Here is a 26,400-nt window from a genome sequence, read left to right as displayed (position 1 = left end):
ACCTAGCTGACCAACTTACTATCAACAATAGGATACACTACACTAGTGTCCAACCACTTAATTATCTCTTTGTTTACCTCCCCATGCAAAGTAGGAATGAGTCGGTGTTGATGCTCTGTATTCGGAATGTCTTGAGTTAAATTTTAGGAGTATAAATTCCTGGCGGTATACCCACAATAGATGCAATGGACCAAACCATAGCCCTTTTAAACCTCTATAGTGCTGATAGAAAAGCTTCCACTTATGTATCACCCAAGTAAGGTGTAATGACTACTAGTAAAGTTTTGTTGGACCCCAACAATGAATAGCACAAATAAGAAGGAAGGGTCTTCAACTTTAAGACAGGTGACTCCTCAATAGATGACTGAGAAAGTCGAGTGGTTTTATTCTTCCAATCTAAATAAAGCTTCTTTGGTGCATAAGTGTCAGAACTACTCAAACAGATTGCACATACTATCTCATCATAGTCCTCAAAACCAGCACTATCAAAGTTCATGACCACAGCTGCTAGAGCTTCAACACCCAACCTTTCTTCCATAGGAATAGTATTAGAAGTGCCTTCCAAAGTAGTTACTAAATCAATATCATAGAAATGGTCTATTTCTTCATCAAAAATGTAAATCACATATATCAATCTTAACTCATCAAGATGTTTCATGGATTTGCACACGATGAATGTCAGTTTTTCACCATTGAGTCTTAGCATCAGATGTCCTTACACTAAATCAATCTACGTCCTACATGTATCCAAGAAAGGTCTTCATAAATTAATTGGTACTTGAAAGTCAACTTAACAGTGTAAGATCACAAAATAAGAAGAAAAGATAAAAGAATCCACCTTCACCAATACATCGTATAGAATACCAATACGCTTTTTCACTGTCCTATCCGTCATCACTAGTCTTATGGTAATTGGTTTGGGATCTCTCAACCCTAATTATTTGAATAATTCTAAGGGCATGAAGTTGATACCATCACCCAATTCGCACAATGTCCGAGTGTTGTTGACAGATCCAATAGTGCAAGGTTTGGTTAAAACACCGGGATCCATCTTTTTCTCTATCAATGATCTAGTAACTACAACACTATGGTGCTGAATATTATCGATTGGATCATAAATGACTAATCTCTTATTGGTGATTAGGTTTTTCATGAATTTTACTTAACCTAGAATTTGTTCTATTGACTCTACAAGAGGAATATTGAGTGACAACTCCTTTAACAAAGACAAAAATTTTTGATACTTACCATTTCTTACTTTTCTTTCAACCTTTGAGGAAAACGATGGTGAGGTCTCTGAATGGGCTTTAGAATAGGCTCCTCAACCTCATCTTTTCCTTATCTTGATTGCTACTATTCTCTTAATCAACAAAATCATCATCATTCTTTTTCTCATCTATAGTGGGTACATGTGAATCTATGGTGGTTATACTATTTCGAGTGGTAACGGTATGGCAGTGACCATTGTTCTTTTGATTTACAATTCTGTTACTAGGAAGAGTGCAAGGGTTCCCTTTGATTCAATGTGGCCGACATCAGGCCATACTCCTGGTCTAAATGCTTGATTGTTCCAGCATGTGTCTCAACTTTCTGATTAGGCCCTAACAGGTCTGCATTAATATACTTAAGACAACTCTCTTAACTTTGTTCCCCTTTAATCATTTTTGGCAATATTGCCTCCATTGTGGATTCTCAATCACGACTACCTGGTGGAACATACTTGTCATTCTTCTCTTTGTAGTCATTTTTTGATCACCAATCACCATCTATCTCTCTACTTTTGTCTATGTATTTGTTACTATAATAGTTCTAACCTTGATTCCCTTTCCCTTGGGTTCGTAAATCTGCCAACCTACAATCAAGATACTTCTGTTCCTCTTAAAATTCAGTCTTAAAGTTTTAGAAATAGAACCCTATGCTCCAACTACATTTACTTTCTCAGCACCCCATGTTTGGAATTTCTTTGTAAGATGCCCAATATTTGTCTGAAGGTGAGCAACCTCTTGTGCTACCAAATCATGGCTCGCTCTATAGTTACCAGCTGCTCTAATAGCATATGGACTTGCATCATGCTTAATATCCCTAGACAAAAAATTCTCATACTTACCCTTTTCTTATTTCTTTTTAAGCCTTTGAGGAAAAGGAGGGTGAGGTCTCGGAATGGGCTTTAGCACAGGCTCTTCTACCTCATATTTTACTTTATATTGTTTTCTACTTTTCTCTTAATAAATAGAATCATCATTATTATTTTTATCATCTACAGTAGAAACAAGGGGATCTATGATCGTTATACCACTTCGAGTGGTATGGCATGGCAGTGACCACCATTCTTTCTGTTTGCAACTCTGTTACTAGGAAGATTGCCAGGTTGCCTTTGATTTAATATGGTCGACATCTGGCCATACTGCTGCTCAAATTTCTTAATTGCGGTGGCATGTGAATCGACTTTCTGATTCATCCCTGACAGGTCTTCCTCAATCACATTAAGGCAGATCTCTTATCTTTCTTGCCGTTTGACTAGTTTCGAAAACATTTCCTCAAATTTAAAATCTGAATCACAACTACCTGATAGAGCATAGTTGTCACTCTTCTCCTTGTAGTCATATTTGTGTCGCCAATCGCCATCTCTCTCTCTACTCCTATCTCTGTAACTGTCATTATAATAGTTTTGACCTTGATTCCCTTTACCTTAGGCTTGGAAATTCGCCAAACTAATATCAAGACACTTCGCTTCCTCTTCAGATTAAATTTCATAATCCTTAGAAGTTTAACCTTGTGCCCTAACTGCATTTAGTTTCTCAGTACCCAATGTTGTGAATTTCTTTGTAAGAAACCCAATATCTATCCGAAGTTGAGCAACCTCTTGTGCTACTAAATCATGGCTTGTTTCATAATAACCTCCGGCTCAAAAACCATAAGCACCTACCCCACGCTCAGTATCTCTAGTGTGCCATGCTCTACTTGTCACCAAAATATCATCTAACATCTCTTGTGCAAATTCCCACTGAAGTTGCATGAATGCTCCTCCTTAAATAGTATCTTACATTGCTCTTGAACTGGCATTCATTAATCTGTAGAAGATTTCAAACAAATTTGATAATCTAATTCTATAATTTAGTACAACGCTCAATATCTTCATAAATATAAAACATGATTCATAAAAGGATTCTGCGGTAACAGTCTGGAGTTATAAATTTCCTATTTCCACTGTTGCATTCTTGCATAATGGAAAAATCTATTCAAAAACTATTTCTGCAAGTCATGCCAAGTTTTGATTGAACCTCTTGTAAGTTCCACCAACCATAGTAATGCATCTCCAATCAGAGAAAACGGGAACAAACTTAGTCTCAAAGCTTCTTGATCCACTCCTGGAATAGTTGTCACAACCTGATTTCTGAGTTATGATGGCACCTACTATAACCTATCAGTAGATAAGCCAACATCCCAACCCGGAGATAACGCAATGGGTTACCTAGGTGGAATCGTCCAACATGGACCCTATATAGGAAAAAAATATAACAACAATATTCAAAAACGAAACAACTAACATTCAAATACCAATTCCATGACTTGGTAATATAAGTTGAAGAGAAACTCTAAATTTGACAACAAAATTTACAACTCAAAGTGAGATAAACTTAAATAATAATGCAATTGTCTCAAATTCAAAAGACAAAGTAATGATAGAAGGGATTTAGGGAAACTCAAACTCTAAGAGCTCACATTATCTACTAACGATCAATATAACACGACCCCAACTCAACGGAGGCAACTATAACTCGGGTCTGCACCAAAAATGTATTAAAGTGTACTATGAGTACGAAAACATGGGTACAAAGTAGGCACCATCGGCCGACTAAGGTAAATTATAATATAAGGATGATATAAAGAAAGACAATAACATAAAGTCAAGGTACAGGATTGAACATGAATATTCTTTGATATCACTTTGTAAGAAAACTATTCTACTATGTCAATAGCATCACGTATCATGTCAATGTATATTATAATCAATATAAAAATGATTAATCTTTTTGGAAGCGTAATGCCACATGTTTACAGTAACTACCATGTATCTACCATGATCAACACTAGCCATCATTAAAATATAAAGAGCAAGAACTTACCTCGACATCCCATACGGTTGGGAAGTACATGCAAAAGAACACAAGGAAGAACTCGTCACAACGTCCCTGACCACCAAAGTGTAGACCAAAAGAATGCAATACAAGAATCATAATGGCATGCCATACCACCGGAGAGTACACCCAAATATTAAACTATCAAAATATCAAGGGACTATTACACAACTACTCACCGAAAAGCCGTGGGCTCACATTTCCACCATGGCCTCTTACTGAGGTCTATAATCATTATAATACCACAATTTAGCACCACGAAACTAGTATCACCATTGCATAGTTATAGAGTTACTTACCATCTATTTCATTATTAAACTCCAAGTTTAGACTATATTAGCTAATCTCCATAACCATGAAACACTAGTTTACAAGTCTTATAGTTTACTAGACATCAAATAATGAAAAGCTACAAGTTACCAACACTATTATTTATTAACCTATCTCAACCCATTTTCTAAATAGCGTCCTCATTATATAAGTCATCAATTAAGCCTCCACGTCATCACATGTTAGATGTTAACTTAACTATTTATCATTCAATACTAAGGACAATATTATTAGGCATGTTACAAAATTAAGCACTAGTTTCCATATTTTTACCAAGTAAGGTCCACCAACTAGTATACTAGGCTTCTAGCCCATAAGTTATAGTCATATATTAGAGACAACTAGATATCATATAAGACACTTTATTAGGCGAAATTCCATGACCGATTATCCAAGCCAAGTAGATTTTCTAGGTGAGGCCTTGGTTCTATAAAAGATTACACATATCAATTACCCTTAACACAATACTCGACATTACCCACTGCAAGTTATTAATTAGGATTAATATGAGTGACACCTCATAACTAGTGATTAGTGACAAAGAATAATTAGTAATCTATCAAGGAAAGCATCATGTCCCATATACACAAACAGGTTTAGCCACACACGGTATAACCCCATATATATCCATATATTCTTATATATAATCACCAGCCATGGTATCATCATAACATCATTACCCCTTTCGAATTAACTGGACATCATCACAATATCAGCATATTCTTTGGACTTACCGAACATCATCATAATATCAACATATCCTGCGAATATACCTGAAATCATCATAATATCAACATATCCTCCAGATTTACCGGGCATCATCATAATATCATTACCTCATCAAAATTCACCAGGCATCATCATAACATTATTACATCTTTTGAATTCATCCGGCATTATCATAATATCAATATATCCTCCAAATTCATCATAACATCATTACCGCTTCTGGATTTATCGGGAAGCATCATAAAATCATTACCTATTCCAAATTCACCGAGCATCATCATAACATCATTAACTCTTTCGGATTCACTGGGCATCATCATAATATCAACATATTCTCCAGATTCACCCGACATCATCATAATATAAACATATCCTCCATATTCACTAGGCATCATCATAATATCAAAACATCCTCCAGATTCACCGAACATCATCATAACATCATTTGCTCTTCCAAGACAACAACATATACACATACATGGCTAAATAAATAAGTATATACAAGATGACAATAATAAAGTAAAAAGGATACAAGGTAGCATATACCATCGTACTTTACTAATCATCACCCCATAATATGAGTAAAAGTATTGGCATGAGTCTCTAAATGATACACATTCACCACTATTCCAAGGCCATCCATATCATGACAACAAGATAATCAATCAAGTATACATACTATCCAACCATCGCGCACATACATAAAATGACAATTGGGTTTAACCATTATAACCTCAACAAAGTAATTTAGATGTTCATCAAGCATCTAGGTCGCAAAGAAATCTCATAGTTCAAGCTTAAGGCGGTCAAGTCTACTCCAAAATCCCAATATTGTAAAGGCTCACTTCTACAAGACTAACTTCTACCAAAAATTAGGCTAGATTATCTATGTTACCGCATAAGTGTTTATCAATCCTTACTAGGTATACAAGGGAAAACCTTCTTCAATTATTCTATCAATGTCAACCCAAAAACTAAGTCCAATCCATAACTGTACAATATCTAGGTCAACATACTATAAGATCATCGAACAACATCAGTCTCATCTAGTAAAGAAACTAACGTGTTCTCATACAATTAATGAGATTACAGGTAGAACTAACCAAGGTTCTAGGCTAAAGGTCAAGCATCACACTTTACAAGTTTAATAACAAATGAGAATCAACTAAACACAGGCATTACTATTAAACCATTCATCACTTAAAACCCCACCCAATTTCAAAAGATATCAATAATTGTACTATAACCAAGCTCTATCGATGTATGAGTAAGCCTAACCTACCATGAGTCCAAGAAGCTCATGAACCAGCAAGCTTCGCGTTTCCCTTTCTTAAAGCTTTTTCCATGAGCCAAGCTACCAACACTACATTCAAAGCATCAAAATAAGAATAACAACACCCATTATGGCACCATTATTCCATGGGTCAAAATGACATCTAAACCCCCAAGTGGGTTCAACCTTCAGAAAATAAGTTTTCAAGACCAACCCGTCACTCACATATCATCAGGGAGCTATAACCCTCATTTGAGCAAATCAATCATATTTTTTCCTACAATTGAGCCTAAAAGACTTAGGGGTTTTTGGTCTAGAAATTGAGAATTTAACATCAAATAGAAGGAATCATACCTTAGAGTCATAGTAAAAATTTGATTACATAAGTTATACAATCTCTTAATCAACCCACAAAAATTACTTTAAAGAGTTACACTCTATTAGGGTTTAAAGTTAAAGATAGAGGCACAAAATGAGCAAAATTTTGGGTAAGATAAACTTAAGATAGGCTTTACCTAGGGCTCGAGTAGCGGAGTTATGCCCACCTCTTAGCCGCGGTTGCGGCACCGCATTCGCGCCTTACCTTATGCAGTTACGGTATCTCTCACTATGCTAGGCACAGCTGATGCTTGGAACTTTGTTTTGGGCTTCGGCCAATGCCTCATGATGCATTCGGAGTCTGATTCGAGCAAATAAGATATATAACCACATAGATATTGAGGTTTTGAATGCATTGGAGAAGTTGGATTTCTCATTTAAGGTCATTTTACTATAGTTTTTACTTGATGGTAAATTAGGAACAATGAAGACTTCGAATTAAAAAAGTGGTTCTAAAAAACAAATGAATTGCCAGGTAACCAATCTTTTGGTTTTGGAAAGCCACTAATGACTTGGGGCAGGTTTGGAGAAGATCTATCAGCAAAATAAGCAAGAATATGAACAATGACGTGAAGGGTCATTACATCATCTACTACTAAGGAACTTTCATACTCAAAAGTTAAAGGCGAGACAATAACTAAAGTCTCAAACAAATGAGTGTACTGGGCCCCGCATATAACTATCGATCTATCAAGTAGACTTTTCTACAAGGCGATGCCTCCACTGAACCTTGACCACTAAAATCACTCTAGTCCACAGTTTTCTCACATCACTAGCAAAAATCAACACGGGCTCCTCCACAAAGGTCAACTGATTATCCAACTAGATTGATTCCCATCTAAGAACATAAGAAAGATTAGGAATATTCTTACGCAACATAAAAACATGGAAAATTCAATGAACAATGGCAAAGTCTGGTGGTAAAGCCAACTCATAGGCCACCTCGCCAACTACACAGAGAATCTCATAAGGACAAATATAGTGAGGGCTAAGCTTGCTCTTTCTTCCAAACCTCATCACACCTCTAATAGGTGAAAAATAAAGAAACACACGATCACCTACTCCAAATTTCAAGGAATGGAGTCTACATTTGGTATCAACCTTCTTACTACTCTGGGCTACTCTTAGTCTATCCTGAATTATCCTGACACTAACAAATGAGTCCTAAAGATAATCTGTACCAGAAGGTCTAATATCGAAAGTCTCAAACCATCCTATGGGAGAATGACATCTTTTAACATACAAAGACTTATAAGACACTATCTTAATACTTGAATAGTAACTGTTATGTAGGCAAGCTCCGTCAATGCTAAGTGTTGATCCCATTGACCTCCAAATTCATTAAAATAGGCTCAAAGCAAATCCTCAAGAACCTAAATAGTCCAGTCGGATGGACCATCCATCTGCTGTTAAAAAGTCATACTCAAATCTAATTTAGTACCCAACTCCTTTTGAAATACTTTGTAAAACTGTGAAGTAAGCATAAAACCATAATGATGTTTATCTGAATTAGAATAAAATATGTCATCTTGGTCAAATGATAAATAATAAACCAAATATCATTGTGAACACAGGATATAAGAGTCAAACGACTTATGTAGTCCATGGTAATCCTTTCCCATTTCCAATAAGGAAGGAGCAATCTCTGAGTCAATCAGCGTGGAACCTAATGCTCGACCTTAACTTGCTAACAACACAGGCAATGAGCCTTGAAGTCTACCATATCTCTCTTCATACTATCCAACCAATAAAGTTGCCTTAAGTCTATACAATTTTATTATATTGATATGTATAGAATAGCTAGATCTTTGAGTCTCATGTAGAATCGACTAAATCAAATCATTTAGTAAGGGAACACAAACACTACCCTAAAACCTCAAGATACCCTTGGAGTCCATGTTATATTTCCCAGACTCACCACTCACCACCTGATCATGAAGAAGGCACAACTTACTATCCTTAAACTAATATCACAAATCTTCTCAAATAGGGAGAACCTCGCCTCAATATAAGCCAAAATCTTTGCGGGATCTGAAATATCAAGGCAAATCATCAAATTGGCAAAGGAATGAATGTCCTATGCAAAGGGCCTCTGAGAAACTGATATGCAAGACAAACTACCAATACTCACCACCTTGCAGCTAAAGACATCATCCACCATATTCTCCTTACCTGGATGATACAAAATAAAAATATTATAGTCCTTTAGAAACTTCATCCACCTACACTGGTGAGCATTCAAATCTCTCTGAGTGATAACATATTGAAGACTATAATAATCAGTGAAAATCTCACAACGCACACCATACAAGTGATGCTTTAAACTATTAAGCGCAAAAACTATTGTCGCCATCTCTAAATCACGAGTGAGGTAGTTGTGCTCATGTACCTTAAGTTGTCTAGAAGTATAGGCAATGACATGACCCTACTGAATCAAAAAACATCCAAGACCAACACAATATGTATCATAAAAAACTGTGAATCCCTCACCCTTGACTGGAAGAGATAACACCAAATATGAAGTAAGACAATTCTTGAGCTTCCCAAAGCTCAACTCACACTCATTGGACCATAAAAAAAGAACTTCCTTCTAGGTCATTCTAGTCATAGGGGCTAAAATGGTAGCAAAGCTCTCAACAAAACACCTGTAATAACCAGCCAAACTAATAAAGCTACGAACCTCATTAGGAAATGTACGTTTATCCCAATCACAAATTATTGAAATCTTAGTTGGCTGAACCATAATACCTGCCTTAGACACCATGTATCAAAGAAAAGACACAGACTCAAGTCAAAACACATACTTGGAGAACTTGGCAAAAAGCACATGCTCTCACAAAACCTAGAGCAGAATCCTTAAGTGTTGTTCATGCTCCTCACTAATCCTCGAGTACACAATAATATCATTAATGAAGACAATAACAAAGGAGCCTAGATAAGGTTTGAACACCTGCTTCATCATGTCCATAAATTTAGTTGGGGCATTAGTCAGCCCAAAAAATATCACCAAACACTCCCAGTCACCATAATAGGTCCTAAAGTCCATCTTCAGGATATCCTCAGCCCAAATCCTTAGATGATGATAACCAAACCTCAACTCTATCTTAGAAAACATGGTTGTACCCTGAAGCTGGTCGAACAAATAATTAATATGAGACATAGGATAATGGTTCTTCACTGTCACCTAGTTAAGCTGCCTATAATCAATGCACATTTGCATCAAACTATCTTTTTTCTTTACAAATAAAATAGGAGCTCCCCACGGGTAGAAACTCAGTCTAATGAACCCCTTGCCAAGAAGAACCTTGAGCTGAGAGTTCAGATCCTTAAGTTATGGAAGATCCATATAGTAAGGAGCCATAGATATAGGTCAGATGACAGGCTCAAGGTAAATAGAAAACTCAATCTCACGGTCAGGAGGGATTTAAGGCAGATTATTATGAAACACATCAGGAAACTCATACACAAAAGGAACAGAGTCAAGAATCAAACTCTCTACATGGGTATCAAATACATAGGCGAGATAAGACTTGCAACTCATTGATATAAGTCATCTGGCATAAATATAAGAAATTATCCCCATCGGCTCACGACAAAATATTCCTTGCAACACGACTGGGGTACTCTGGGTATGGCTAAGGTAACTATCTTGGAAAAACAATCCATGACTATATGATAGTGGGAGAACTAGTCCATGCCTAGAATTACATCAAAATCCAACATATCCAAAATAATAAGATCAACATAAGTATCAACATCACTAACTGTTACAACACAAGATCTGAATATCTAATCCACTACTAAGGAATCACATATAAAAGTAGATATGCGTAATGGCACAGATAATAAATCACTGGACAAGTCCAGCCATGGTGCATAAAAAGTAATATAAAAAATTAATGGATCCAGGATCAAATAAATAAAGAGAGGACTTATGGCATACCAAAATCACACCTGTGACTATAGCATTCGAAGGCTCAACCTCGGGTCTCACAAGTACTGCATACATCTGACCACGACTACCAACTGGTTGGGCACCTAACCAACCTCCTACCCTTCCTTCCTGAGTACCATCTCAAGCAACCTAGTAACCATCCTTACGACCTTGCAAACCATCTCTACCTAAAGAAAGAACCTCCCTAATATATGTAGCTCCCTAGGCTAACTCAATCATCGCCCCACGACTAGGGTATTCTTGAAAGTAATGACAAGGAAGCCATAAGTAAAATAAGACTCACGGGAAGAACAAGACCTCAGAAATTAGACTAACCAATCATAGCTACTGCCTCTAGCATAGCCCATAGGTGATCCTCTCAAAGACTGATCATCACTCTTACTAGGGTGTCAACTAGCAATAAAGTTATCCCTATAAGCTGTCTAAAGAGCTACTTAAATCGATTAACTAATGTGACTGTGAGGCAAAAAAGATGAATACAAAGTATTTGCAGCATAAGTAATGCCACCTCCTAATTGGGAACTACTATGACTCCCACCAAATCTTCCCTGATACTAATGCCTCTTATCACAACCCTTATGCTACATGTCCTCTATCACCCTAGCATTATTAACAGCCTAAGTAAAGGTCCTACCCGCAACAACCAAACTCTAGGTAGCTATTTGAATAGGAAATTTCAATCCTCTCACAAAGTAATGAGCTCTATAATACTCATTATCCAAGATAGAAGTCGCATGTCTAGACAACTCATGGAAATAAGCCTCATACTTAGTGACTGTAATAAAAACCTGCTCCAATCTAGAGAACTTATCTCTTAAATAATATCTAAGGCTACGCAGTAAAAACTTCTCCTAGAATATCTTATAGAACTGATCCCAAGAGAGAGAGAAAGATTTCGTTGGTCTAGAACTCACAAACCACTTCCACCAGTGTTTAGCAGATAAGTCCAACTAAAATATGGTGTAGTCCACACCACGAGTCTTAACAAGGACTAACCCATGAAGCTTATCCTCACAAGCAGTTAGAAACTCAAATGCATCCTCTCTAAAAGTACCTAATTTCTAGGTGGGGCTAACCTCAAGAACCTACTCAACATCTTATCCTTCTCTACAGACATAGTAGGCTGGGTCAAAACTAGCTGAATATCTATCAACTAAAAAACTACTTCAATAGAAGGAACCTCAACTCTAGGAGCTACAGCTGTAGGCTATACTCCTATCCCAGTAGTATGCAAACTATCAATAATACTCAATAGTTATAAGAAATCATCTCTAAGAAATGAAGAGGGGATAAATCTAAGTAAAGCCTTAGCTGGTCCCTAGCCCACCTCTGTTTGAGGTGGAGAAGTCTCTAGCTTGAGTACAGGAATGGGGTTCTGGGAGGTCCATCCTTATCCCTAACTAGGGGTACATCATGAGGCTGGGTCACAACGCCCTCTTCATATACCACCAAAGTATGTTCCCTGGACATATATGATATAATAAGGTTAAAAGAAAATATAACAAACTAACTCTTACTCTTAGCATAATATGAGTGAAAGAAGTGAAGGACTCCTAAGAATTTCCAATAGCCCCAAAGATAGGAAAATAATGTCAATATTTTGATCTGCAGAACTCTATTAGACATTTTCTTTTGCACTAATAATATCCATAAAATTTAGGCTATGATGCCAATTTGTCATTACCCAATTTTTAAGTCATGATAGCATATCATATAGGTCTTAAGTTATGGTACAAGTCATATGGTTCTAACTCATAAAAAATTAGTGTGTCCTTGATATTTTACCTAAGGTACGATTTGGACAAATAGTAATCATATGGTTGGGTATGATTTATCTTGCTTGGTCATATATTCGATAGTGTTAAGGGTCATAGTGGGGGTCTAGGGTACAATTAAGGGTACAACTCCTACCCTAGGGTACAGAGAGGGAGTGGTGGTCGTACCTTCCAGTGAGATTTGTATGTAGTTTAAGTTGGGGGAAATCTGGATATTTCCCCTCTTAACCCCTTAAGGCCCCATAATATATAACTTATTAGTGACATTATTTTCCCTAATATTCAAATATTAAACACTAAGAAACTCTGTTAAATTCTCTCAAAGGCTCTTAGGTCAAGGAAGGCTAGGGTTTCATCAATTGGTGGACAATTGAGGATCATAGGCATGATTTTTTCTCTTTTCCTTCGTAATCAAAGGCATATTACTCTTCCCTAACTTTTAGTTCCTAATAAAGGCATCTTTCGATAAATTGTTTTTATGGCATAATTGATGTATGGTTTTGGGTTTTCAAATATATATTGGGGGTTTTGGTTATAATGGTTGGTTATGGTTTTACCAAGTTAGTTACTTATTATGGTTTTCATATTAGAATATTGGTTTGAATATTAGGTTGTATGGGATTGGTTAATTTTGGGTTTAGTTTTGGCTTTGGAAATACTATGCCCCCAATATGTTTTGTAAAATGCCTATGAGAATGCTTTAACTATATTGTTGAACTTTTAATGTAAATATTGTATGCTATAACTTGGTAATGGAACTCTAAACATTTTAAATGGTCTGGCATGGTTAAATAGTAATTTCTTAGTGTTCATGGTTATATTTAAATTAAACATCCTTGTAGGGTACAAGTGAATCCCCCAATCATACATGATAATGAATATCTTGTGGGGTACATGAGAATCCCTCAAGCAACTAAATAATGGAATCTATAGGTACATAGGAATATTTTTCTTCTCTAAGGTTGGCTGAGGACATTACTTGCAAGATATAGTTGATATGACTATACCACTATTTATAGCCTTGGTTAATAATAAATGGAATCATGGTTTGGTTGTGTGGAAAAGGTTTTAATTAGGAATTAATAGCGGGGTTTGATAGCTAACTGTGCAGCTGAGAGTCTAATGGATGGACAATGTAAACTCATGTTTTCAATTATGACTATTGGTTAGGATGACCATATAGGATACTTATGGGGTACACAAGAATCACCTAGGTACACTTGTACATATGTATCATGGAGAACGGAGGGTACTTGGGAATCCCCTACTCCTATGGTATCTTTGGTTTGTGCGACTACATATATCAGGGCCTGTTTAGGGGGTTACACTGGTTACATATAGCCCATGGGTGGTTCTAGAATGGTTAAGTTACATATACTCGAATTAATAAATTTAAAGGTATGCTAAACCTAGTTTCTTTTCCTTGCATGGATTATGTATGTATATGTATGGTTATGAATGCATATGGTTGGTTACTTGGGTTTAATGGTTGGATTTATCTTACCCTTATCCTGATTACTTTCTAACGTTCACCCACTAACCCATCTTTAGGCGGCTGTATCCCCACGCGATGCAGGAACCAACCATTCTACTCCTCCTGCTTAGTGATCGGATTTCAGATCGGCTATTGGATTAAAGTGGTGAGCTTTCATACTGTAGAATACTCCATTTCATATCATTATGTATTTAAATACTTTAGATATGTCATGGATATTAGTTTTTCTATGGTTGGTGGCATGTCTGATGTTGGGTGTATTTCTGCATTCTAGCATTACTATTCTAGTCTTTTTAGCCTTGTTTTGAGGATGATTAGTATGCTATATATTTTTATAATGATATAAATAAGAATATTTGTGCCCAAGTATTTGTTTACAATGATTAATGGTGGTTACACATGTGTTTTGATTCATATTTATCATTTAGAAGTCAATTGAGAAAACTAGTGTAACTAGCTTGAGCTAGATGTTTTTCTAGTCTATTATGTTTGATTTTAATGTGTTTTAATGATTTAGAAAGTTTGTTATTATGTATTTATATGTGATAAAACTCAGTTATAATGTTCAAGGGTCAATTGGATCAAGACGAGAGTCAAAACAATAAGCTTAAGCTCAATGTGAATTTAGCCTATGCTTAGCTCGTGTTACTAGTTTACCGTTGAGGATGTTGTGTTGTTTTGAGCTATAAATTATTGTTTTTAATGTTATATGAGGCTTGATAAATGTATTATAATGATATATGTAGGTTATACAAGCTGAAAATCAAGTGTAACAACTCAACAAGCTCAGAATGGTTCAACAAAAGCACAATGCAAATATTGATTCAATTTGGACCCCTGAAATATATGGAACGCATGTGACCTGTAGGAGTGTCCAATGGACTAGTTCAAAACATCTCTGGATATAGAATAGGACTAAAATTTGACCGACTAGCATGTGTAGCTTTTAATGGCGATTAAGGAGGCTCCGAGATGCAGTGAAATCACGGTGAGATTCTGGAAAATGACAATTGTGGATTGGCACGTCACCGTAATGCGGTGGCCATCAAAAGCGGAAAAAACTGCCCAACTGAAGGATAATAATGTTGAAAGCCAATCATATTTTTTATGACTTTTTTACTATAAATATAATGTGTTAAATCACGTTTTAATCATCTTGGAAACCCTAGATCTCTTGGAACAACATTGGAGGCTACCAAAACTTCTTTTTAGAATTTTATTTCTTTAATTTAGCTTTATTTATTGTTTAATCATTCATACAATTTTTTAGATATTTATTATGGCTATAAGTGGATAAAAACTCCGTTTCCGTGGTTAAATCCAAGAACATGAGTATCATTATTTTGGACTAAATTTGTTTTATTTGCTTATAATTATTGGTTTTCTGTTTATTCTTCTTTTGACAATTTCAAGGATTCGCGACCCTTTGAATACATCAATTGTCAACCTTGTGAACTGGAGAGAGGGATTAGGGACATAAAAACATGGGAATAAATAAATTATGGTTTGTATTTCTTTATGAAATAACAAATTCAAATTATTATCTAGGACAAGGATGTACTTATATACCTTAATTGATTCAAATGTAGGATGATAACGTGAAGAACTTAAGTGGACTATTACATCCCCGCTCAAGGATGTAGTTGTAAGGTTCAAATTAGGTAAAGGATTTAGAGGCTGAGAAACCATAATCATGCAATTAACCCTATGAATCAACAACCAAGATAAGAAAGTTAATGAATGAAGTTCAATGACATGGTACGATTGTTCAAAGTTCTTTAACCCTAGGTTTTTTCCTATTGATTGTTTGAAGACTTTTATTTACGCATTATTTACTTTTCTTTATTTTCAATGTTAAAAACTCTTCTTGCCTACCTTTGCACTAAATTAATCGAAACTGTTAACTAAAATCGAATCGATTTTTAATCAAGTCTCTATAGGATCGATAATTGATTTTTTGAAGGATATTTTACAAATTGATAAGATTACGTACACTTGTGTGTGCAGTCGAGTGTTGTCAATGTCCCAATCAGATATTGTTTTTTAATTTGGTTAGAGGCTTTGTGAAACTAGTATGGGTTGGTATGGGCGGTGTTGGTAGTGTTGTCAGGCCATAGTATTGGCATTGGTATTGGGGTTAATATTGTGTGACTGAATTTATGATTGTTCCATCCTTTTATTTTAAGTTATAGAAAGGAACTTGGTTATTTTATATAATACCCCGAGGCTCTAACCAATCGTGAAACCATGACTTAAGCTCATGAGAAGTAAATTATAGTGATTTTGTTGTTTTCTAATCAAGGGTGATGTGTATTTAGGCCGCAAATATGGCCTAGCGATTAGGTGAATCAAAACATTCCTTACCGATTGAATTCTTGGGAAGGATGTTTCCATATTCAACTTCAAATAAGCATATCTCTTGTTATACTAATAATTATTGAGTTCATGATCTACCAAAAGATAGATGATTGAATTAGCTTTTCAACCATACCAATTTCATCCAAATCCATTATCAGAGCGAAGACTTATGCCTATTTTACTCCAGCATGTTAGGCTGGAAAACTGAGTGACGACATTTTGTGATAAGCCGTCACAAGTGTAACAACTTATCACCAATGTCGTCAGCCTTACACAGATTTCCACCCCCAGTGATGACATTTTGTGATAATTCATCACACTTGTGATGACTTATCATCAATGTCATCAACCTCAAGCAGAAAATCATAAATCCACCCTTTTTTGACGACATTTCATGATGACTTGTCACAAGTCTGACGTTATGTCACGAATGTCGTCAGCTATTTTTTCCAGAAATTAAGGGATGTTTTTGCAAGGTTATTTTGGTCTTTTTCCATCTTTTGGAGGACTATATATATATATATGAGAACTCCCATCTAAACCCTAATTTCTTCATTCTCTTATCGAATTCTCTTAAGAAACATATCTTGGGTTTTTATTTAAGGACATTAATCTTCCAAACTTCGAACAAAACTATCTGAATACTAGCGTAGAAATGATTGCTATATGTAAATTCTATCAGTGTTAAGTGCTCACCCCAAATACATTTAAAATCAAGAGCACATGCCCTCAACATATCTTCTAAAGTCTGAATGGTCCGCTCAGCCTGACCATCTATTTGCGGATGGAAAGCAGAACTTAGATGAACTTAGGTACCGAGACCCTTATGAAAGGCCCTCCAAAACTAAGAAGTAAACTGAGTACCACTATCAGAGATAATAGCCAAAGGAACTCCATGAATCTAACAAATTCTCGAATATACAATCTAGCATAATCCTCAACTGTATAAGATGAATGCACAAGCAAGAAATGAGCTGATTTAGTCAATTGGTCTACTAAATCCCAAATCAAATCATGATGACGATGAGAAGGAGTGAAACTAATTACGAAATCCATATTCACTTCTTCCCACTTCCAAATAGGAATGCTAAATTCTTGCATTACACCATCGGGCTTTTGGTGCTCTACCTTAACCTGTTGATAAGTAGAACACTTTGCCACAAATCCTGCTGTGTCTTTCTTCATACCGTTCCACCAATAGATTTCCCACAAATCACAGTACTTTTTGGTAGCACCGAGATGAATAAAATATAACGTGCCATGCGCTTCAGCCATAATTCTCTGCCTTATATTATCAACATTAGGAATACATAATCTACCCTGCAATCTCAACATACCATCTTCCCCTTGAGAGAAACCCTCTAATTTTTGGTCTATAACTGACTCCTTAAGTCTTACCAAGCTAAGTCTTTATCTTGCTTCTCTTTTACCTCCGAGACAAAAGAGGACTCGGAACTACTCTGAACTAGTATACTCCCTTTAGCAGAATCAAGTAATCTAACACCCAACCTATCCAAACGATGCACATCACAAGCCAACTCTTTCTTATCATTCTCTACATGAGCTACACTAACCATAGACAACCTGCTAAGAGTATCTACCACAATATTGGCCTTGCCTAGGTGATACAACACACTCATATCATAATCTTTTAGTAACTCTAACCATCTTCTTTGTCTAAGATTCAACTCCCTCTGAGTAAAAACATTCTGCAGACTTTTGTGATCAGTAAACACATCAACATGAATATCATACAAATAATGTCTCCAAATTTTCAAAGTTAAAACTACAGCTGCTAATTCAAGATCATGGATTGGGTAATTCTTCTCATGTGGCTTCAACAGTCTAGAGGAATAAGCTATAACTTTACCCCTCTGCATCAATACACAACCCAAACCAACTCTAGAAACGTCACAATACACCATAAAACGACCAGTACAAATGAGTAAAGCTAACACTAAGGCTGAAGTGAGTCGAGTCTTTAACACCTGTAAAATCTTCTCGCCAGGTTCCAACCACAGGAACTTAACTTTCTTTTGGGTCAACCGGGTCATGGGAGATGTAATGGAAGAGAAGCCCTCAACAAAACGATGGCAGTAACCAGCTAGATCTAACAAACTCCTAATGTCAGATGGGAAGGTAGGTCTAGACCAATTCTTTACAAGTTTTGTCTTTTGGGGATCGACTCTAATGACTTCGATCAAAATAATGTGACCCAGAAAAGTAACTATCCTTATCCAAAATTCACACTTGCTAAATTTATCAAATAATTGATGTTCTTTAAGAGTTTGTAACACAATTCTAAGATGGTCAGCATGATCATCCTCTCTTTGGGAATACACAAGAATATCATCTACGAATACAATGACAAATATATCAAAATATTACTTGAATACTCGATTCATGAGATCCATTAAGGCTATTGGAGGTTGGTTAACCTAAAGAACATGACATGAAACTTAAAGTGACCATAACGGGTTCAGAAGACTATCTTTGGAATATCATACTCTCTCACTTTAAGCTGATGATAGCCGGATCTAAGGTCTATTTTTTAGAAGTATCTCACATGTTGTAACTGATCAAAGAAGTCATCAATTCGAGGAAGAGGGTACTTATTCTTGATAGTTACCTTGTTAAGTTGATGCTAGTCAATGCACATATGCAATGTGCCATCTTTCTTACGCACGAATAGAATAGGTGCACCCCACATGGAAACACTTGGTCTGATAAATCCTTTGTCTATAAGATCTTTGAGTTGCTTCTTCAACTCTTTAAGTTATAAGGGAGCCATACGGTACAGAGGAATGGAAATAGGCTCAGTACCGAGAAGGTGATCAATCCTGAATTCTATTTCTCTATTAGGTGGGAACCCAGGGAGATCTTCCTGGAAAACATTAGGAAACTCATTAAAAATGCTAACTACTGAATAGTCAGAGTCTTGGACTTGAGGTCTTTGACTCGAACTAGGTCATAGATGCAACCTTTGGAAATTAACTTCCTAGTTTTAAGGTAGGATATAAAATGTCTCTTTTGAGTTACAGAACTCCCAGACCACTAAAAATTGGGCTCATTAGGAAACTAAAAATTGACCACTCAGGTACGACAATCTATAGACACATAGCATGAGTGAAGCTAATCTATGCCCAGAATGACGTCAAAATCAACCATATCTAGCTTAATCAAAATAGCACACATGACCCGATGAAGGACAGTGACAGGACACTTCTCATACACTCGCTTAGCAATAACAGATACTCTCATCGAGGTAGAAACTAGAATAGGCTCCAAAATCCATTCAGGGTCTATCTCAAAATTTACAGCAACCAGAGGTGTCACATAAAATAAAATTTAACTGGGGTCCATCAATACATACACATCAAAATGAAAGACACAGAGCATACCGGTGACAACATATAGAGAGTCCTCCTACTCCTGGCAAGGTGGTATAGCATAGAAGAAATTCTGGCGTGAACCACCAGCAGTACTAGAAGAGACACCGTGAGGAGGAACTGGGTAGAGTACGGGAGTGGGGGAACTGGTAGCCTAACTCTGGGGACTAGCATCTCGACTCTCTTGTCTAGCATACAAACAATCTCTAAGTCGGTTGTCCAACTTGCCACAACAAAATCAACCCTTTTGATCAACAAAACACTCACCAAAATGATCTCTACCACACTTGGCACATAAAGGAGGACGAGGTCTGTTACTTATACTTTCCTGAGATCTAGACGGTATAGGCCTATTCCCCTACTCCTTCTTGGTTTTAGGTGCGGGAGAACTAAATAAGGAAGGCACGAGCATAAATGGACGTCCCTAGAATTGAGGGTGGTTCCCTCTATGAAATCTCGACTGACGGATCCCTGCTGCTCTAATCTAGCTCTTTTATTCCCTCTTACTTCCCCCTTTCTTTCACCTTATCAGCTTCAATCTATTGGGCATGTATCATCAACCGAGAAAGGTTCATCTTCTTAATAAGCATAGCAGATCTTCACTCTTTCACAACATAACTCAACGCACCGGTCACAAACTTGCTCATAAAGGTCCTAGAGTAAGCCATCATACTAGGAGCATATTTAGATTACTGATTGAATCTAAGACAATAATCCTTAATTGTCATGGAGCCTTGTCTCAAATTCATGATTTCCTCTATATTTGCTTCCCTCATCTCAAGAGGAAAGAATTTTTCCAAGAACGCATCCTGGAATAACTACCAAGTCATGGGAGCGGCATCCACCCCTCTACTCATCCTCCACATCTCCACCAAATCATATGCAACATCTTTCATTCGATAGGCAACCAATTCAACACTTTCCTCCTCAGTCACATACATAATTTGAGTTATCTTTGACCCATAGAACTCAGGATAATTCATCTGCATAAAGTCATGAACTAAGCTACAGTAGAATTATTCTTTTGTAGAGGTGGAATAGTAGATTAGGTGTTAGATTGAGCATTAGCAGTAACTGCCTAGGCTAGCACCTGAAAAGATGCCCGAAATTCTATATGAGACACATGCTCATTCAACGAATCAACAGGTAGAGGTTGTTCATTCTTTCTACGAGCTCGATGAGGAGTCATTTTTTGTTATAAGAGAGAACGAGTTAATCATAGATAAAGAGACAGTTGTAGGCACAATAAATTTTAGAAAGAAAGAAATGATTTTTCCTTAAAAGTTCCATAGCCTCTTGCTCATAGATGTGGATCACTACACACCGATAATCAAGACTCTATGTAACGTGGCTTGTTAGACTCCTTAGCACTCCTTAAACCTTAGGCTCTGATACCATGCTTTGTAATGCTCCAAACTTTCATTTTGAGATGCCATATGGTGCTTAGGGCTACTCGTAGCCCCAAGATAACCGTCGGAGCCAGATACTACATCAAGGAATTCAATTCAACAATATCATGCACAACTAAGAGATATACCACATAGGGTTTAAGAGAAATACTAGAGAATACTAGACTGTACAACCAAAATATATTGAATATCTGTACACACCAACCCTCTAGTCTGACAAAGCCTCTATACATAAGAATCAAGGAGCCATTGGGAGAAAATCCTAACTAACTCAACAGTACTGAAAACCATAATAAAAAAATAATATCACAAAAATATAGACACGGTCCTCAAACCATGAGGATTTACTACTGACATACTATAGTTGAGGCACTCAAATATCGCTAGTGTGGCTGCGGTTGAGTACTTGAACCTAAATTATGAGAAAATGTAGCCCATAGTAAAATATATTGGTCGGCACTTTGGAATGTACTGAGTATGTAGGGGTGAATGCAACAATGCAAATATCATCATCAATTTTATAAAAATATGCATATGTACAATGATGGCTCACTTGGCTTGAGTTAGATTGAAACATACTTTCAATGAACTCATAGTAAATAAATCATATGATAAAAACCTCATAAATCATCATAAATAACTCAACTCAAGACTCAAGACTCGAAGTGACTCGGTAATTTAAGAAACTCAACACTTATGGACATGGGAGGTTTTTATAACTGACATAAACCATATGAGCTACATGGATTCCAATGTTTTTCCCTCCTAAGGAGAGAACCCTACATTGGCGGGAGTGTCGTACTTTTGCCAGGGAGTACAACCTAAATATAGTGATCACAATCTCATACTCGACCTCTGGCTCACAATTATCAATACCAATTCTATGGTGGAACATAGTTTAGGGGGAAATACCACATTTCTCACTCGGTGCTAAATACTACTCCAAGACATAGCTCTGAACGCGTTAGGAAATCCACCACAAATATCATGAGGGTCTATCATGAAGACCAAATCAAAATTTTTTCTTATTTATCAAAATGTATCAATTCATTAAATCATGGCAATATCAACAACTTTAAAGACATTCCGACTCATTGTAACAACTCAATATCATGAATCAATATTCTGAATAATCCCATTTGTCATAATGAAGCTTAAAGCTTGACACATATCTTGAAAGCACTTGAAATATCAATTCATGGTAGAACTATGAAATTCACAATATTAAATATCAAGTCATAACTTGGGAATAGTAAAATAATCATGTATAACAAAGCTTGAACAATTTATATTCTCATAATATCATGATCAAGTAATTTGGGTATAAACCCACTTGCAAAATTATATAAATCCATGATAGAAATCAAAGCTTTGGGCACAAGAATAAAAGAATTGATCTTGTTGAAACCCCACATACCTTAATCTTTGAAATTAGTTGAATTCTAGTGCTTGATACTCGATTTTCACTTATAATAAATGATTCTCGAAGCCCATAGTATGAGAAACTTGATTATTGAAAAAATCTTGAAGATTTATGGATGATTTTTGAGGTTTTTATCATATAATTTATTTACTATGAGATCATAAAAAGCATGTTTCAATCTAACTAAAGCCAAGTGAGCCATCATTGTACATATGCATACTGTTATGAAATTGATTATGATATTTGCATTGTTGCATGCACCCCCACAAAATTAGTACATTTCAAAGTGCTAACATATATATTTCTCTATGGGCTATATTTTCTCGTAATGTAGGTTCAGGTACTTAGCCGCAGCTGCGTTAGTGATATTCGAGTGCCTCAATTACATCCCTCAGTGGTGAGTCCTTATGGTTCTAGGACTGTGTCTATATTTTTGTGATATCATTTTGGTGTTATGGTTTTCATACTATTGAGTCAGTCAGGGATTTGTCCCAATGTCTCCTTGATTCTTATGTATAGAGTCTTTTTCAAACTAGAGGGTTGGTATGTACAGACATTTAATATATTTTGGTTATACAATCTAGTATTTTCTAGTATTTCTCTTGAACTCGATGTGGTATATCTCTTGGTTGTACATGACTATTGTTGAATTGAATTCCTTAATGTAGTGTCTGGCTCTGAGGGTTAACTTTCGGCTACGGGTAGCCCTAAGCACTATGTACCATCTCGGAATAAAATTTTGGGGCATTATATTTTATTGGTTTGGGTATGGTTGTTTGTTGTTATTGCAAGATTGGACTTGTTTGGATTTATCAAGGTCAGACACCTATCCTAGAGTCTAGATTTGTATTCCTACGCTATCTTGTTATATGCTTAAAATTTAGCTGACTCAGGCCATGCATTTGGAGGTTGGTTGGATAATGGATATGGTCTCCGATCCTGGCTAGACTTGAGATACCCATTACGACAAAGACCTAGTTTGGGCTATGTCAACACCCTAAGCAAGAATCAATACCGCATATGTGAAAAATAGATTTCATTTTTCAACAATCGTGCCATTTTTAAAATGCTTACCTATACCATTCAATTTGGTAGAGGATGGTCGTTATGAATAGCTCAACTTCTATTGAGGTAAAATTTACAAGGAGTTAAATTAGAATTCTAGTTTTATGGGTATTAACATTTACTAAGAAGATACCTTAAGTGTAAATAAATTAAAAAGCATGATTTAAAATTAATGGGGTTTGGTTTTGGAAAGTGTTTGTCAAAAGTAACTCAAGTTTAAAAATTACACAACAATTGTGATTTAACTTCAGTATGAGGAAAATATTGGGATTATATCTTAATAAGGGAAAATTATGAATAGGTATATGAAGATTTGGTGTACATGCTAGTTGTTAACAATATGTTGGTCTTGGTCTAAGATCCTTGAGGCTAGTTGGCCAACAAAACCTTAAGAATTCTATTTGTTGAACCTTTTTGATACCTAGCAAGTGTGTTAATTATATTCACCTATTACCTCAATTGGGTATCGCTATTTTCAGGCAGATACCAAAGATATAGTCAACTTCTGAATCACCATTATTTCTAAGATAGTGAAAATTATAAAACTACACCCATCAATTATTTACCATTGCCTTGTCCCCCACATCCCTCTATCAAAGATAATATCTGTTCCAAAAGTTCACTAAAATCCTTTCTTCAAGTATGGTTTGAGCTTTCAAGAATTTGGGGTTTTCACCCACAAACCTATTTTGGGTTTTTAGGGCTTTCACTCACAAACCCTAACTAATATAACCAAGCAATGGTAGAAATCACCATTAACAAACTAGCATATACACCAATGCATCTCAACCTAAATAAAATTGCACCTTAGTTAAACATAATTCCAAGATAATAGAATATAAGCTTCTCATGAAGAAAAGCGAGAAAAATAACCATAGGAATTGTTCAAAGCATCTATTCTTCAAAAGTACTACATTTAAAGTCTCCAAATCAAAATACAATTCTTGCCCAATTTATGGTTTAAAATTGAAATTTAAAATATTTCCAGAGTCTAGAATAGCCAAAGGAGAAAGAGTTTTAGCCTCTAAAAGGAATAGGATTTGGCTGAGTGAAATTATAAAACTACCATAGGCCAAAATCCTTCTATACCACAATCGCATTGGCTTTTCCACAATTATGACTACCACAATCACGATAAGATCCATATGATTATGGTGGCTGACCAATCTTGACTGGCTGTGATCGCATCCTTAGACAATGATTAGGGTAATTGAGCTTGATCTATGCGGGGTTACTGGTGGGGTGGTATGAGGAAGGATGCAGAAGATTTTATAGCTCATTGCCTTTATTTACATCAAATGAAGGTTGATCATTTGAGACATGGTGGATTAATTCAAAGTTACCCATTCTCAAGTGGAAATGAGAGTGGATTACCATAGATTTCATGACCGAATTGCCTCACACTTCCCATGGATCTTATAGTGTTTGGGTCATCATACATCGATTGACCAATTCCATGTATTTCTATTCTATATAAGTCTCTTATAGTGCTAAGTGGTTGGCTCATATTTATATTTATGAGATTATACAATTGCATGGTGTGTGGGTGTCTATCATTTCAAATTGGGATTCTTTGTTCACTTCACAGTTTTGGAGGACTTTACAAGATAAATTGGATGCCCGAGTTAACCTTAGTATAATATTTCACCCCAGATTAATGGATAGTTGGATTGGACTATCGAGGTTTTATAGGATATACTCTATAGTTGTGTGATGTATTTTGGTGACTTATGGGATTAGAATTTTCCCTTAGTGTAGTTTGCCTATAATAATAGCTACTATTCTAGTATCGACATGGCTCCTTTTGAGGCTTTGTATGGTAGGAATTGTCACTTTCTAGTGGGTTGGTTTTATGTTTTTTAGGTGAGACCTTAAGGTACAAACATGCTTTATGAGTCTTTGGACAAAGACTAAATCATTCAGGATAGACTTGAGCAACTGACTATAGGAAAAAGTGTTATGCAGAACGTTCTCTTCGTGCATTGAAATATGGTGTTGGTGATTATCTTTTCCTTTGAGTTTCACCTATGAAGGGTGTGATGAGGTTTGAGAAGAGGGACAAGCTTAGCCAAAGGTATATTAGTCCATTTGAGATTTTTTGAACCATTGGTGATGTGGCTTATGAGTTAGCTTTGCTTCAAGTTTTATCAATTATTCATCCAGTTTTTCATGTTTTTATGATTTATTATTATATTTTGGATGAGTTTCATGTCTTCGTTGAGAGTCGATTAAGTTATATGTTAAATTGTCTTTGGTTGGGGATTCACTCCCTATTTTGGCTAGGGATGTTAGATGGTTGCATTCTAGAGTTATCCTTGTTTTTAAGTTTTATTGGCGATATCAATCGATAGATAAGGCTACTTTGGAGGTCGAGTATGAAATTTAATGAAATATGTGAAATTTGTAATTTTGGTGTAGTTTGACTATTTTATCCCTTCCCCCTAATTTTGTTGTGATATTTCTAGGGTATGAGGTGATTGGAATGGTTCCCGAATCATTTTGGTACCATTTTTGCCATATTGTGGCTTTTAGAGGCTTCTAAAGCCTTATTTTGGAATTTTGTGGTTATCTTTTGATCCATGCAACGAATAGCTGAACGGTCTACTCCAGCAGATTTAAAACATCAATTTTAGGGAAGTAACATGGTTGGTGCAGTTTTATAGCTTTTAAAATCTCATTTTG

Source organism: Capsicum annuum, chromosome 3 (genome assembly GCF_002878395.1).
Source record: "Capsicum annuum cultivar UCD-10X-F1 chromosome 3, UCD10Xv1.1, whole genome shotgun sequence".
In the NCBI taxonomy this organism is placed as follows: Eukaryota; Viridiplantae; Streptophyta; class Magnoliopsida; order Solanales; family Solanaceae; genus Capsicum; species Capsicum annuum.
The sequence above is the reverse complement of the archived record's forward strand: the minus strand, read 5'-3'. Positions refer to the sequence as shown.